This window comes from Ischnura elegans, chromosome 5, assembly GCF_921293095.1.
Source record: "Ischnura elegans chromosome 5, ioIscEleg1.1, whole genome shotgun sequence".
NCBI classification, from domain to species: Eukaryota; Metazoa; Arthropoda; class Insecta; order Odonata; family Coenagrionidae; genus Ischnura; species Ischnura elegans.
Genome location: NC_060250.1, coordinates 114,677,316 through 114,683,315, shown reverse-complemented (window position 1 = coordinate 114,683,315; position 6,000 = coordinate 114,677,316). Strand labels below are relative to the sequence as shown.

The 6,000-nt window shown below is 41.9% G+C and overlaps 1 protein-coding gene across 2 annotated transcripts in view; it reads left to right on the top strand.

The window, feature by feature from the left end:
* The first annotated feature begins 1,637 nt into the window (after positions 1-1,637).
* The window catches only part of LOC124159434 (dnaJ homolog subfamily B member 3), a 301,576-nt gene continuing 297,213 nt past the window's right edge, over positions 1,638-6,000 (top strand). The window contains exon 1 of one of the 2 annotated variants that reach the window (XM_046535244.1): positions 1,638-2,982. The gene's annotated coding sequence lies outside the window, so the exon portion shown is untranslated. The remainder of the gene's footprint in view (positions 2,983-6,000) is intronic. The other variant, XM_046535242.1, reaches the window with a different exon arrangement.

Sequence of the window (6,000 nt, the reverse complement as noted above, 5' to 3'; positions counted from 1 at the left end):
ATTGAAATGAATACATTTAACAATTATTTCAAAAAATTATTTTATTTCCCTTTCCACGCTCATTTCGACGACTAAGGAGACTACTGGATTAGCTGGTCTTCATAAAAATAATTAAAATCACCCACGGAAGATGTCTACCAACTTACTAATCTACATGGAAGTTGATTCACAGAATGGGAAAAAGTTTTTAGATTTGAACAATCAGACGGTACTCAAGTAGTAACAGTCTATGCCTAACATAAGTGTGTTATTATTTTAGCGGAAGAAGTCTCAAGACACATAGAAACTAACTCCTCGCAACGAGGAATCACCCTGGGAAAGGAACTGCCCCTCGACCCAGAATGCAGGATCTCTGGATCGAGATCATCTGGAGCTTAACCTGGGGTAAAAACTACCCTCAAAAATCCAAGCAAACTGTGCTTAGTGCTGTACTAAAGTGAGTATTTTGGAGTCGATTTTTAATTAATTTCGCAGTCAATCCCTTCCTACTTTCTATACCACAGTGCGTTGATTAACACAGTATAACTCGCTTAAAACTATATTCAGGGGACCATTGTTTTATTTGTTATAAACGGGATTTCGTTATCTCCATAATAAAAGATGGTATTACAGGATTTCCGACTGATATTCCGTAAATCGCCTTTATTCAAGCAACTGATCCGTAACAATTACCCAAGGGACCAAAGAATAGTTCGCAACAGTGGGGATTTTTTCGTATCATCCTAACACGTTACGTGCGAGTAAATTAACATAGGCGGTCATAAGAAAATCCAAGGGACCCGGAATTCATCTCCTTATAAAAATCAGGATGGTAGAACGTAACAGTATATACACTTTAAAATCAAGAAAACGATTTTACAAAAATATAAACTGGAGATATGGTCAAAAAAACTAAAAATCGTGTTTCAATTTTTTTGGGTTATTTTCCATTGTTGATGCCTGAAACTTTGGGGAAATATATAATTTTGGATGCACTTTAAGGGTATATTTTTTATATTTAAAAATATCTGGGGGCGCTTTTCTCCATCTTAACCTGCTAGACCCTTTCATTTTGATCACCGCTTATTTTTAGTAAGTATTTAGGCGTTATACTGTCGCTATTGCCTGCATGCCTTTTTCACTTTTGCCTTCTGCTCCACGGAGTTCCTTCCACCTCCTGCGACTCCCTTCAGACCCTCTTTGTGCACCTAACCCCATCGTTGTGACTGGGTCGTGGGGGGGGAGGAGGAGGAGGAGGCATAACACACAAGCAACGCAGCAACGACGTGGGGGGGGGGAGGTAGAGGTGTGACGAGAGAGGGTGGAGTGGGAGAAGGAGGGGGGGAGAAATAAAATATATGGAGGGGGCAGAGGGGAGAGCGGCAGCAGCATACAGCGCGCGCTTCAAGTTGGTCGATACGGAACGCGGGGAGGGTGAAGTAAGGGGAGAGGGGAATAGATAGGCGGGGAAGCGATGATGGTTTAGGAGGGGGAGGGGTGCGGCAGTGCGTCGTATAATGGCAGTGGGGTGGGGCGATAAGGGGAGGTAGGGGAAGCCTATGGAGGAGAGAAAGAGTCGGGGGGGGGGGGGGAAGGGGTTTATTCAGTAGGAAGAGGGGGGGAGGTGTTTCGAGGCTCTCTCTCGGTCTGGCTGGCTGGCACTTCGCCTTGTGCACGTCGCTTCACTCAGCTCCCGGCGGTCTTAGAGCGAGGTCCGCAGGCGGAACGGTGTCCAAGAGTCCGCAAAACTCCGGCAGCCCGCGAATTCAAGTTTTTTTAAAATTGTCTTCGAGAGGGCGACCCTGCCGCCTCTATCGTTGGACATCGTTTCCCGCCATTTCCAGTGAGTGCGGCCGTGTTCGCCCATTCGTGGAAGGCCTAACTCAACTTCGGGCACGTTTTTTTGCGAGGGAAAATACAAGAAGAAGGAGAGAAGAATTCAGGGAGTGATACGAATTGATCTCTTAATTTCCGTGTGCTCCTATTTCGTTCTCTTCGTTGTCGGATTCAGCTCGCACACCCGAAGGCGTTGTTGTTCTTCTAAGAACAACATCCTCGCTTTAGATACGACAGAGGAAGGCTTCCTTCGCGGAATAGCTCCTCTTAATCGTTCCTTGCTGGTGATACGCTGAGGTCTGATAAACCACGCACCAAGCAAGTCAAGCCACGCCGAATTACATCGAAGAAGTCTTGAAGTCTCGCTCCGAGGAAGATTCACTGAAGGAGGATACAAAACTCTATCCATCTCTAGCAAAGTGTCTGATACTTATAGTTATAAGTTTATCTGAAAATAATAATATCTAATATTTTTGGAAGTCCAAAAATCTTTTTCATCTACACCTTAACCAGTGCAATTCCATCAGTTTACCAGTTGTTCTAAGGAAATATTTTAGTGAATTATTTAGTGTTTTCTTCGACCAATACTTGGACCAACACTCTAAATCCAGTACTATCTGTCACCTTAACAACAGAGTCGCAGTATCTCCCTCATCGAGTGTTCATCGTTATCAACCTTTAGTACGTTGCTATCGTAACACCTCCGTCAGTTGTTACCCCACGATTAAGTATTGAGCTTTGAGATACGAAAAAGGTCCTCGAACAACTGCTGAAAGTTTCTACGGCAAATCCATCCTCCAGCGATCTCTTCTGTGCAAGGTTTAGGTCGACTGAACCATCTGTTTGCCCACTAGATTTTCGGTCGTTCACTCGGCGAGCCAGAAGCCAGCCTGAAAAAGAGGATTTTGTGTTTTGTGATCGTTTCTGAGTGCTTGTTTAGTGCCGCGTTTTGCGCTCCCTGTTGTTGTTGACTCCCGGGGCAAAAGGGGTCCAAGAGAGTTCAGCGTGAAGATTTCTGAAGATTTTTTTTTTAAGACAGCACCCTGTCTGCGGCTCGAGAGGGAAACAGCGGGAAGAAGTGAATCGAGTTCGAATAGTGCGACAGCGGAAGGCCCGTGATCGACCCCTCGACGTGAGGAGATAATGCCGGGAAAGTGAAGGAAAAAGGTTAGTGTGAGGGCGCCAGCCGTTGTGCTTTTCCTCTTCTCTAGTTTTCTTGTGGTACGTACTTGTCTCTTCTACTTGGGCACATCTCTCTCCCTACTCCTCCGACGACCTCTCAGGGTCAACATCTTTCCTTTTTTCCACTTGTTTCTCCTCCCCTCCTCCTTCTCCCACCTCTCCTTGCCTCGCGTGTGCGTGAGTGGATCGTGATGCTTTTATTTTGTGGTCTCTCCCTCTCTCTCTATGTATATCTCTCCCTCCTCTCCACAGTGTTGCGTTGCGCAGGCCGCCATCTTGCTTCGCCATCCCCGTGTATGTTGATGCATTCCACTTAATATTCATTGTCGATGATTTTCCTCTTCCCCTTTTAAGGTGTTTGTAATTATTTTCTTACATACACCCCGGGGCCTGAGGTTGGTTTAGTATCTGTAGTGCAGGTCGTGAAATAGTAAAGTTTAGAATAGGTAATACTTGTTCCAATACCTTTCCGTTACAAAGTTTCTAAATCATGTAACCCTTTTCAAATATTTTGGACACTGTGATGCGGTCCTTAGATTTCTGGTGAACTTGTAGTTTGGGAAATTACTAATTTGCAGCAGGTCGCACCCGTTCCACACAAGTTGACTCTGAGAAGTCAAGTCTTGATCAACCATGTTCTATGTAACCCATCAAAGAGTTTTGATTCTCTTCCAGTGCCAGTATTTAATAATTCGGTTAAGTGACAGTAGAGAATTTCATGGTTCGCAGGCTATTGATTATATACTATTACCTACGATTCAACCTGAGAAATGACCTCAAGTAAAATATTGAAGGTATATCACTCTCACAAATTTGTGGATGTCAGTGTGGCGTCAAAGCTGCATTTACGACATGATTGGATATCTGTATTGTTGATAAGTTGCCGTCGCAATCCACCTGCCTACTCTTGTAATATTTCCCCAGCTTTTGTCTCATTCCCAGAACGATATCTTATGTGATCATTTGACTCTTGATATTGATATGATAGATATCGTAAGGTTTGGATCCTTTGAAGGTTGTCTGTTGATTGACTAATTGCAGCAACAATGCGTTCGTTGAATATTATGGGGAAATGTTGGAAACTCATATTTTTTTGACCTCATTCGTTAAGAGGACAAAATATTACTGATTTTATAAGCAATGTGTGTATGATTACGTTCGTGAGAGACGAAGCTATTACTTTCGCTCCGCGGAAACATTTCTGCATTTTTCAGCAATGCCTTCATGCGCCTTTCGTTTTTCATAGAAATATTTCTCCCGATTTATTTTTTCATGCACGTTTGGCAAGCTTTTTTCATGAAATATTTTCATGGTTCACCATCCGAGCAGTTGCGCACTTTATCGATCCACGCAGCCGCTGTGCAATTGTCTACTTGTTTCTTTTGCATGTGATGTGTGTCCTACATTTGGCCTTGTGGATGTGGGCTACTGCCATTCAGTATTAGTTGAGTCTACTTCCGAATTTTTAATAGAAAACGTGAGCGTACCAGTACTCAGCCAGCTACGTGAAACTTTAGGAATATACATGAAATAATATTAAAGGTTAGATGGGTATTCGCGTTAAAAATGTACTTTCCTAGCATGTTGGGTGTCCATATTTAAATATTAATTCCTATCGTCATGTAGCCCGGCTTATTCGATCAGCTGTATCCGTTTCCATGGCAACGAGGAGTTTTTACGTGATAAGCGCGTTGATAGAGATTAAGCGGAGTATAGAAATTAAAAAAAATCTGAGATAGACAGGTGCGTGCCGTATATATCGTACTGTTTCGTCGAAAGCCACCGCATGAGTGCATGACAAGATGTAAAGTCTAAGAAACATGTAGAAACATATCTAATTCGTATTCTTATAGTTAAGGAATGGTATCGGATCGTTTACTGAATGCGTGTTTGATGCTGAGTTTTCAAAACGCTCATCCCCCTCCCATATGCCTTAAAATGACATTATTTTGGTGTAATTATCGATTTAAAATCCTGTAGGTTTTTCCTTTTTAATTCAAAATAACGTTCATTGATCAATCTTAACTAAGATAAATTAAATTTTCGCTATTTGGCTATTAAAGAACGTACTCTACAAATTTTAGACGCACCGTGAACAAAGAACATCGAAACATGTTAATGCATAGAAACCAATCAAACAAATCCATAAACAAATTAAACAATGAATATTAATGCGTGACAATGGGTTGGGTCCAGGGAACTAACTTTAAATACAAATTAATGCCTTAACTGTTGATAGCATTATCTAGCGCTACAGGTTACTGTTAATGTTTATTTAGAGTTTTTTAGAACGGAGTAGATTAGTTTTATTTTTTGCTAAAACCAGAAGCAAATTTATTTCACGAGGTAAGCTGCAACTAAATGTAAGGAAAATTCGGCGATGTGCAAATTTTTCGTGGTTTTATTTAGATTGTTTATAACTGAAATTTTGAGCAAATATCATACAGTTTTCTAGTTGAAAATTATTTGACGGGTTTTCTGTTGATAAGATTTTGGTCGTTTCAGCTTCCCTGCGATATTGATTTTCTGTGAAAAACGTAGAGGTGTGCGTAGGCAATAGAAAACATAAGTGATCATCCTGTACTATTACGTGAAGGATTACCGTATCTAGCATGAATATGTAAGCTGAAAAATGCAGTCTGAGCGCCATCTGCTGGCTTGTGTACCAGTGACATTATTTTTTGTTCCTGTTCTACGGAACCAGTTCTTTCTCTTATACACTTGGCTGCCTCTCGTTTCGGCAACCGTTTATATCATGTTGCAAACCGGTGCAAATAGGGTTCCCCTGGGTTTACCCATGAGGAAAAAGCCTGCTTGGAAAGTGTTTTGCCTCCCCGAGAAAATAGCTATATTGCTTCAACCGCGAACCCCAAAGGGTCCAATCCTGTTGTATTTTTTTTCTGTTCGGGTGAACGAATTTAACGTCCGTGACGAAGAGAGGTGAAATAGGCAACTGTTTTGTAATCCTAGGGTTATCTTAGGTTTTATAAAAAAATGAAAGTA